Source organism: Lipotes vexillifer, unplaced genomic scaffold, assembly GCF_000442215.2.
Source record: "Lipotes vexillifer unplaced genomic scaffold, Lipotes_vexillifer_v1.1 scaffold543, whole genome shotgun sequence".
NCBI lineage: Eukaryota > Metazoa > Chordata > Mammalia > Artiodactyla > Lipotidae > Lipotes > Lipotes vexillifer.
Window position 1 is genome coordinate 1726083 of NW_006799055.1, and position 7653 is coordinate 1733735.

The window sequence follows — 7653 nt, forward strand, 5'->3', positions numbered from 1 at the left end:
TTCCTGCTGGAAGCAGCTACCTAACCATTCCGTTTGTTGTGGACCTGGGACCAAGAGCACAGTTATCATAATCTAAAATATCCTACATCTGTCCATCTAAACGTCACAATCTTATCTCCACAAGGGATCAGTCAGCAGTGAGTCAGAGCTTCATGCTGTTGCCGAGTACATGTCAGTTTCTGCGTGCAAGCATGGAAAGAGGTTTCCCTGTGCCTGAGAGAATGTACATGCCCCCTCTCATTTCTAAACCCACCTTCCACCACTCCTAAAACAAACTTCCCAGGGAGGAAAGCATGTTCCCTGTAGGCAGCAATGTATGTGTGCATGTCTTTACGTAAACATCCTTTCATTTCTCTGGATCCTTCCTTGACTTAAGGCCAGTTGTTCTGGGAGGAAAATAACATTTAAAAAACTAATGTCGCCTCTCATTGTGGGACTTGCTTGAGTTATGCTGCTGTCATACAAACTCCCATGGCTTTCCCACCTTTGATTTAGTCTGCTGGTAGATGGAACAGGGGCTCTCTGGTCTTTCCCCATCATGCTAGAAGTGAGAGAAAAATGTACGTTATAATGTGTTCAGGTAGAGGGTGGTACCTGTCCCCTGGGTTGGTGGTGTAATCTTCTTTTAAGAGAGTCATTCTAACCGAACTGTGTTCAGTTATAAGGGACCCTTCATATTATCTGACAAGTACTTTAATAGAGGCACGACACAGAAGTTAAGACCAAGAGTTAACTTCTTAAGTATTAGAGCCCCGTAGGCATTAGCATCTCAAACAAAAGTTTGGGAAGTTTCTGGAAATTTGGTTCATTTGCATTCTTAACCTTTTTCCCACCCTTGCCACCAACCAAAAAGATTCCATGAGGTTTAGTCTATGAGACTTATTAAGCTTTTAATAAGCTACATCTTGAGGAAAGAAAGTCTTCTTTTATTATGAATTATGTTTAATTAACCTCACACAACCTTGGTAAAGACTCGGGGTCTTAACATCAAATTTTAGAAACATGATACTTGGGGATTTATATTTAGATAAAGAGGTCATTTATCATGTAGGATTATGTACTATTGAAAACGTGGTATGTAAAATCAAAGACAGATGCCTCTCATTTGAAAGAGACCTAATATACAAAGCTTTGCATTAAAACCAAATCCATTAGAAATCAATAATTTTAATATTAAAGGAAACACCGTAGATTTCTTCCAAGAGCTCTAGCAACATAATTTTTGACGTGACTCAGTTTGTTAAAATTCCAATTTAAATAGGTAAAATTCAAAGTATGCAATTGGAAGTGATTTCATATTAACATTAAATTTAAAAGATTGCAATTTGGGGAAACAGTGAGTTTTTTGCAATATGTTTGTAAATCTTCTAATGCATAAATAATGATGTTATTGAACACGAAGTAAAAATTCTCAGACATCAGCCTTCTAAAGCTTTAAGCTGGAGAAACAACTACAAGTATAAAAATCTAACACTGATGAGGTTGTATGTAGTGACAAAGTTCAAAATAGCTCAATATGCAACTTAACTCTGATTATTTTAGTCATAAGTTTTGTTTTCAAAACAGCTTTATTGAGATAAAATTCACATACCACGAAACGCACCATTTTAAATTGTATAAGTCAGTGATTTTTAGTATATTCACAAGAGCTGTGCAAGCATCATCACTATCTAATACTAGAACATTTTCACTCCCAAAAGAAATTCCTGTTGTTACTCACTTCTGTTCCTTTCTCCCCCAAGCCCCTGCCAACCACTACTCTTATTTTCTCTCTTATGGATTTGCCTATTCTGGACATGTCATATAAATGGAATCATACAACATGTGGCCTTTTGTGACTGGCTTCTTTTTGGTGTTTAAACAAGAGAATATTATTTTCTCACGATTCTGGAAGCTGGAAGTCTAAGCTCAAGGTGTCATCAGTTTGGTTTTCCCCTGAGGCCTCTCTCCATGGCTTGTAGACAGCTGTCTTCTCTCTGTGTTCCTACATGGCCTTACCTCTGTGTGCAGTAGCACAGTGTTTTCCAGGGTCATCTATGTTGTAGCATATATCCATACTTCATTTCTTTTTATTGCCAAATAATATTCCATTGTATGGATCGACTACATTTGTTTATCCACCCATCATTTGGATGGTTTCCACTTTTTGGCTATCACAGGTCATGCCGCTACAGACATTTGTATACAAGTTTTTATTTGGACATATGTTTTCGGTTCTCTTGGGTAGATACCTAGGAGTGGAATTGCTGAGCCATCTGTTTAACTCTGTGTTTAACCATCTGAAGAACTGCAATCTGTTTTCCAAAGCAGTTGGACCATTTTACAATACTACCGTCAATATATGAGGGCTCGTGTTTCTTCACATCCTCATCAGCACTTGTTCTTGTCTTTTTTATTGAAGCCATCCTAGTGGGTGTGAAGTTGGTATCTCACTGTGGTTTTGATTTGCATTTTCCGGATGGCTAATGATGTCCAGCATCTTTTCATGTGCTTTCTGGCCATTTATATTTCTTCTTTGGGAAAATGTCTATTCAGATACTTTGTCAATTTTTTCAGTGGGTTATTTGTTCTTCCAGTAGTTGTAAGTATTTTAAAATGTGATTTCTAACTTGTACATTGTTATTAATCACTGCGGATTTCAGAATCACTGACTTTTTAGGCCAGAAGGAATTGTAAAAATCTAAGTCCAGCCTCCTCTGTTGGCAGATGAAGAACCTGAGGCTTAAGGTGACTTGCCAATGGCCACAGCAGAGCTAGGGAAATTCATGATTCCCCATCAAAAATGGAAAAGCATAGCTGTTTCACGATTCCTGTTTGAATAAGGCCCCTTTCTTACAGAGAACAGCCCTTTGATTTCAATATAGTAGGGGTGAGGGGGTATCATCTAGAAGGAAGAGGGGCTAATGACCTTGTCTTGAAGTTACATTTAACAGGTCAGAACACTATTATTATTCAGATCAATAAAAAAGGCAGTTTTCTAAAGATAACTTTTAGTCAAACTTTATATAAGAGCCTGCTCTAAGTCTTAAAAGTGATGGGCCAGGCTGTCTGGTTCATAATGACCTGTGGTGGGTGTTCTCTCTCTTAGTGTCCATCATGGTAGCTTTGAAGAGGTTTGAAAAAAGAACCTCAATCATTTGGGCTTTGATTTGGTTGCAAAATAAAGCCTTTTTTATTTACTTGGAATTTTACTCACGCTTCCCATTGAGGTCCCAGAAAGCATTCCATTTTGCCCAATGAGGTACGGGTGGGAAATGCAGAGCAGCATCTTAGAACAGTCTGTGCGTGGGCTTCCTCCCAGAGGTTCATCATGTGGGGAAAGAAGGGGTGTTTGTTTAAGAGCCATAAAGCTCTGTTAGCTTTCTACCTACCCAATAATACAGAACAGACAAACAACGAGGGAAGATATTCAGACAAGCACAGTACAAAGTGTCAGTGTTCAGTCAGTAAGTTCACATACACATATTGGCTTTTTAATGCTATTAGCCCACTGTGCTTGACCTTAATAGTTTTTCCTAATAAAGAAGCATGTGATAAAGCCCGTTTTCATAGTCTACACTTAGTTTGTTTTTGTTTTTGTTTTTGTTTTTGTTTTTGATTCTACATGGAAGTGCGATGATACCGTATTTGTCTTTCTGTGACTTTTTTCACTTAGCAAAATGTCGTCAGGGTCCATCCATGTTGACGCAAGTGGCAAGATTTCATTCTTTCTTATGGCTCAAAAGTATCCCATTGTGTATATATACCACATCTTTATTCATCCATCGATGGGCACTTAGTCTTCACTACTGTAAATAATGCTGCAGTGAACATGTGAATGTGTATCTTTTCGACTAAGTGTTTTCGTTTCCTTCAGATAAATACCTAGAAGTGGAATTGCTGGATCATGTGATAGTTCTATTTGTAACTTTTTGAGAAATATCCATTCTGTTTTCTGTAGTGGCTGCACCAATTTACATTCCCACCAGCAGTACACAGGGGTTCCTTTTTTTCCACACCCTCCCCAGTTCTTGTTAATTTCTTGTCTTTTTGATAATAGTCATTCTATGTGTGAGGTGATGTCTCATTGTGGTTTTGATTTGCATTCCCTGATGATTAATGATGTTGAGTATCTTTACATGTACCTGTTGACAGTCTGTCTTTGGGGAAAATGTCTGTTCAGATCCTCTGCCCATTTTTAAAATTGGATGGTTTGGTTTTGTCCTATTGAGTTGTATGTGGGTTTTTTAAATACATATTTTGAATATCAACCCCTTATCAGACATATGATTTGCAAATATTTTCTCCCGTTCAGTAGACTGCCTTTTCATGTTGACTGCATTGAGTTTTTTGTTTGGTTTTATTTAAATATCAACCGCTTATCAGACATATGATTTGCAAACATTTTCTCCCATTCAGTAGACTGCCTTTTCATGTTGACTGCATTGAGTTTTTTGTTTGGTTTTATTTAAATAGTAATTTTCCTCGTATAAGGAGATCTCTTTGACCCTCGTTATTCTATCGTAGTTGACTTTGATGAAAACAATAGTTCATGGACCACCTAGTTTCCTGAGGCGACAATGATTCTTTTAAACGAGACTTCTAGGCTCTACCGTGGCAAACAGTGGAAAGTTCTGATCCGCATCGGAGCTTCACAATGGGGGATCATTGTTAAGTTGTAGCGCTCCACCCTTCGAAATGAAGTGTCCTGTGGATTGATTTCTAAGTGGACAATGTGACTCTGAGCTACTCATGAGTCAAGCAAACAGAGTTGCTCATGGTGGGAAGAAGATATCAGATCTTGGATGTATGCGTATTCACGTCCTTATTATACACATCACCACCGAGATGGAGAAAGTGTCTGACACGCAGGAGACACTCAAAAAGTGTTAAATATTCATGACGCAAGTGGGTGTATGGGCATTAATCTGCTTCAAAGAAGTATTTCAAGGCCCAGTGACATTTCAGAGCAGTTGAGGAATAAATATCTCACTTTCCTTTTTCTTTATGAGTTTTCCTGTTAAACTGTAGTCTTGGTACTTCCGTTCATCTTTATGAGATTCTAGTTTCCTATTAACTGAAGGATGTGATGTCCCAAAGTGTCCAGTTACTTTGAAATGCTGTTTCCTGATACCTCTCCTTTCCTTTCTTTCAATCAACTACTTTTATCTAGCTTCCTTGTTCCAAGGGCAAAATTCATGATGTCAGCGGAGACAAATTCTATAGCAAAATATTTTTCTCAATATTTATCCCCCTAAGCTTTCCAGTAATCCTATTTTTCTCTCAGTGTCTTATTTAACCACTCAGTTAGGTGGTTTTCTTTTGGTTGGAGGCTGGAGTGGGGACCGCAGAGAGGGATGTGCAGTTGGCATATTTTTTGAGGGATATTCTCTACATGACACATCTCTTTCTGTTGAGATCAGGGTGGTTCTTTCAAGGTTTAAGATCCTCTCTGACAAGGGTCAGGAGTACTGGTGTTCTAGGGCACTGATAGAGAAAGATTCACACAATTTGGAAACCAAAATAGCAACAAAAAAGGGGAAAGAAGTAGGAATCACCTCCTACCAGGGAAGGAAGGCATCTTCCCCTTGGCCTCTCCTGGATGGGAAAACTCATTATGTGCACACAAACCACAGAGATACCTGCAAATATTGCCAAAATTTTCCACAGGAAGCTTGGGGTGGACCTTTTCCAACCCACGAACAATTGCTCAGTTAAATCCCTGGAGTTCCATGCCACAAAGAAGGGCAGCAACTGTTCTGGCCTGGACATTTTTTAGGGCAGGCGTTATTAATTGCTGGCTGTGGCTTTTGAAAGACGTAGTGTCCTCCTGGATCACTGATTTTGAGCTACCCTGTTACTTCAGAAAACTCATAAACATGAGGAAAGTACAAAATTCTTCTTTAGGTACCTGAATGGGTCGACTTGTTCTGTGAGGTTATTTGATAGAGCAAGGGGAGCTCGATGAAATGCTCATTCGAATTTAAATTTAGTTAATATTGAGCCATTTGCTCCAATCATAATTTGATACCAGGGCCTATTGTATATAAAAGTGACTTTCAAAATATTAATATCAGCAGCAACACCAGCAAAGCAGATAATGTTCATCTAACATCTTTGCAGTTACATACCCAGCAAAACGTTCTTTGATGCGAGTGGGGGAGGGGAGTGATTCTGCTAGGTGTCGGTGACAGGGGCCTCTGTCTGCCACCCAGACAACAGAGCACCAAGTCCCCATGCTGTGCCTGTGGACTTTCTGGCTCACACGTGAGGTTGCCAAGGAGCAGCACATCCAGTAATGCCGAGGCAGGAAGTGGAGAGGTGAAGCTTCCAGGGCAGATCTTTCACTGACTCTAGTTTTCTTTGCGATATTAGGACCTGAGAGAAACACTAGGGAGCATTGCTAGACTACCCCGTGGAGTGTGACACATGCAGGCCTGTGGTCCAAGATCCCAATCTTCTGCTTTGGATGCCACTTTGGAAACGATTTTTTTGTTTTTTTCCGGTACGCGGGCCTCTCACTGTCGTGGCCTCTCCCGTTGCCGGAGCACAGGCTCCGGACGCGCAGGCTCAGCGGCCGGGGCTCACGGGCCCAGCCGCTCCGCGGCACGTGGGACCTTCCCGGACCGGGGCACGAACCCGTGTCCCCTGCATCGGCAGGCGGACTCCCAACCGCTGCGCCACCAGGGAAGCCCTGGAAATGTATTTTTTATGTAGAAAATATTCCCTAGGATCGGCTCTGCATACATAACTTCCCTCCTTCCAAGTAAATCTTTTCTCCCTCCTGCTGACCCTTACCCCTGCTAATCCCGAGCCCCATCTCCTGCTTTTACCAGGAGGAGGGGGAGAGCAGGGGATGAGGGGAGAGCTCCTGATCAGAGACCTCTTCCGCTAAGTCGAGAGCTTCAACAGAGACTCAACCTCTATGGCACCAATGGCTCAAAGAATTGTGAGTCTGGGGATGTCAGAAATGGACAGAGAACCAAAGTCACGCAGTCCAGTCTGCCGTCCTACAGATAAGAGAACTGAGATCTGGAGAAGGTGACCTGGCCAGGGTCTCGTAACTGGTCCCCAGGATGGATACTGTGTTGTATGCAGATATTGTGTCGTATGGAAATACTGTGTTGTATGCAGATATTGTGTCGTATGGAAATACTGTGTTGTATGGAGATATTGTGTCGTGAGGAGATACTGTGTCATGAGGAGATACTGTGTCATAGGGAGATGTGTTGATTTTAGCACACTTTTGCATAGCTGATCTCATTGTCTCACAACGATCCCCGTGAAATATACTTTTCAAATGTCACGTAGGAGCAGACAGTTCCCTCTTTTCTCGTCCATTATAGAAGGAAGTTGATTATGTAAGACAAACCAAGTGGCTTCTAAAACTGATCTTGATTCTATAATTAGTTTTCCAAATGAGGAAACCAGTTCAGAAAGAGAAATGACTCGCCTAGAATATCATGGCTCAACTAATGACTGAACTATGTCTAGAATCCAGGAAAAGTTCCATGCCTTGTATTCAGGAAAAAGATCGGATGGGCCTGTGTAACCAGATGACCCATGTTGGTAGTTCAGTATTAGAAATATATTTTGGATGACATTGACATTTAATCCTGAGAGTTTTTAAGAAGTCACTATATTTTTTTTTTTTTTTTTTTTTTTTTTTTTTTC

At 40.5% G+C, this 7653-nt stretch overlaps 1 protein-coding gene across 2 annotated transcripts in view; it reads left to right on the forward strand.

Moving 5' to 3' along the window:
- FLT1 (fms related receptor tyrosine kinase 1) overlaps positions 1 to 7653 on the forward strand; it is a 177855-nt gene that overhangs the window by 18769 nt on the left and 151433 nt on the right. The window lies entirely within an intron of this gene.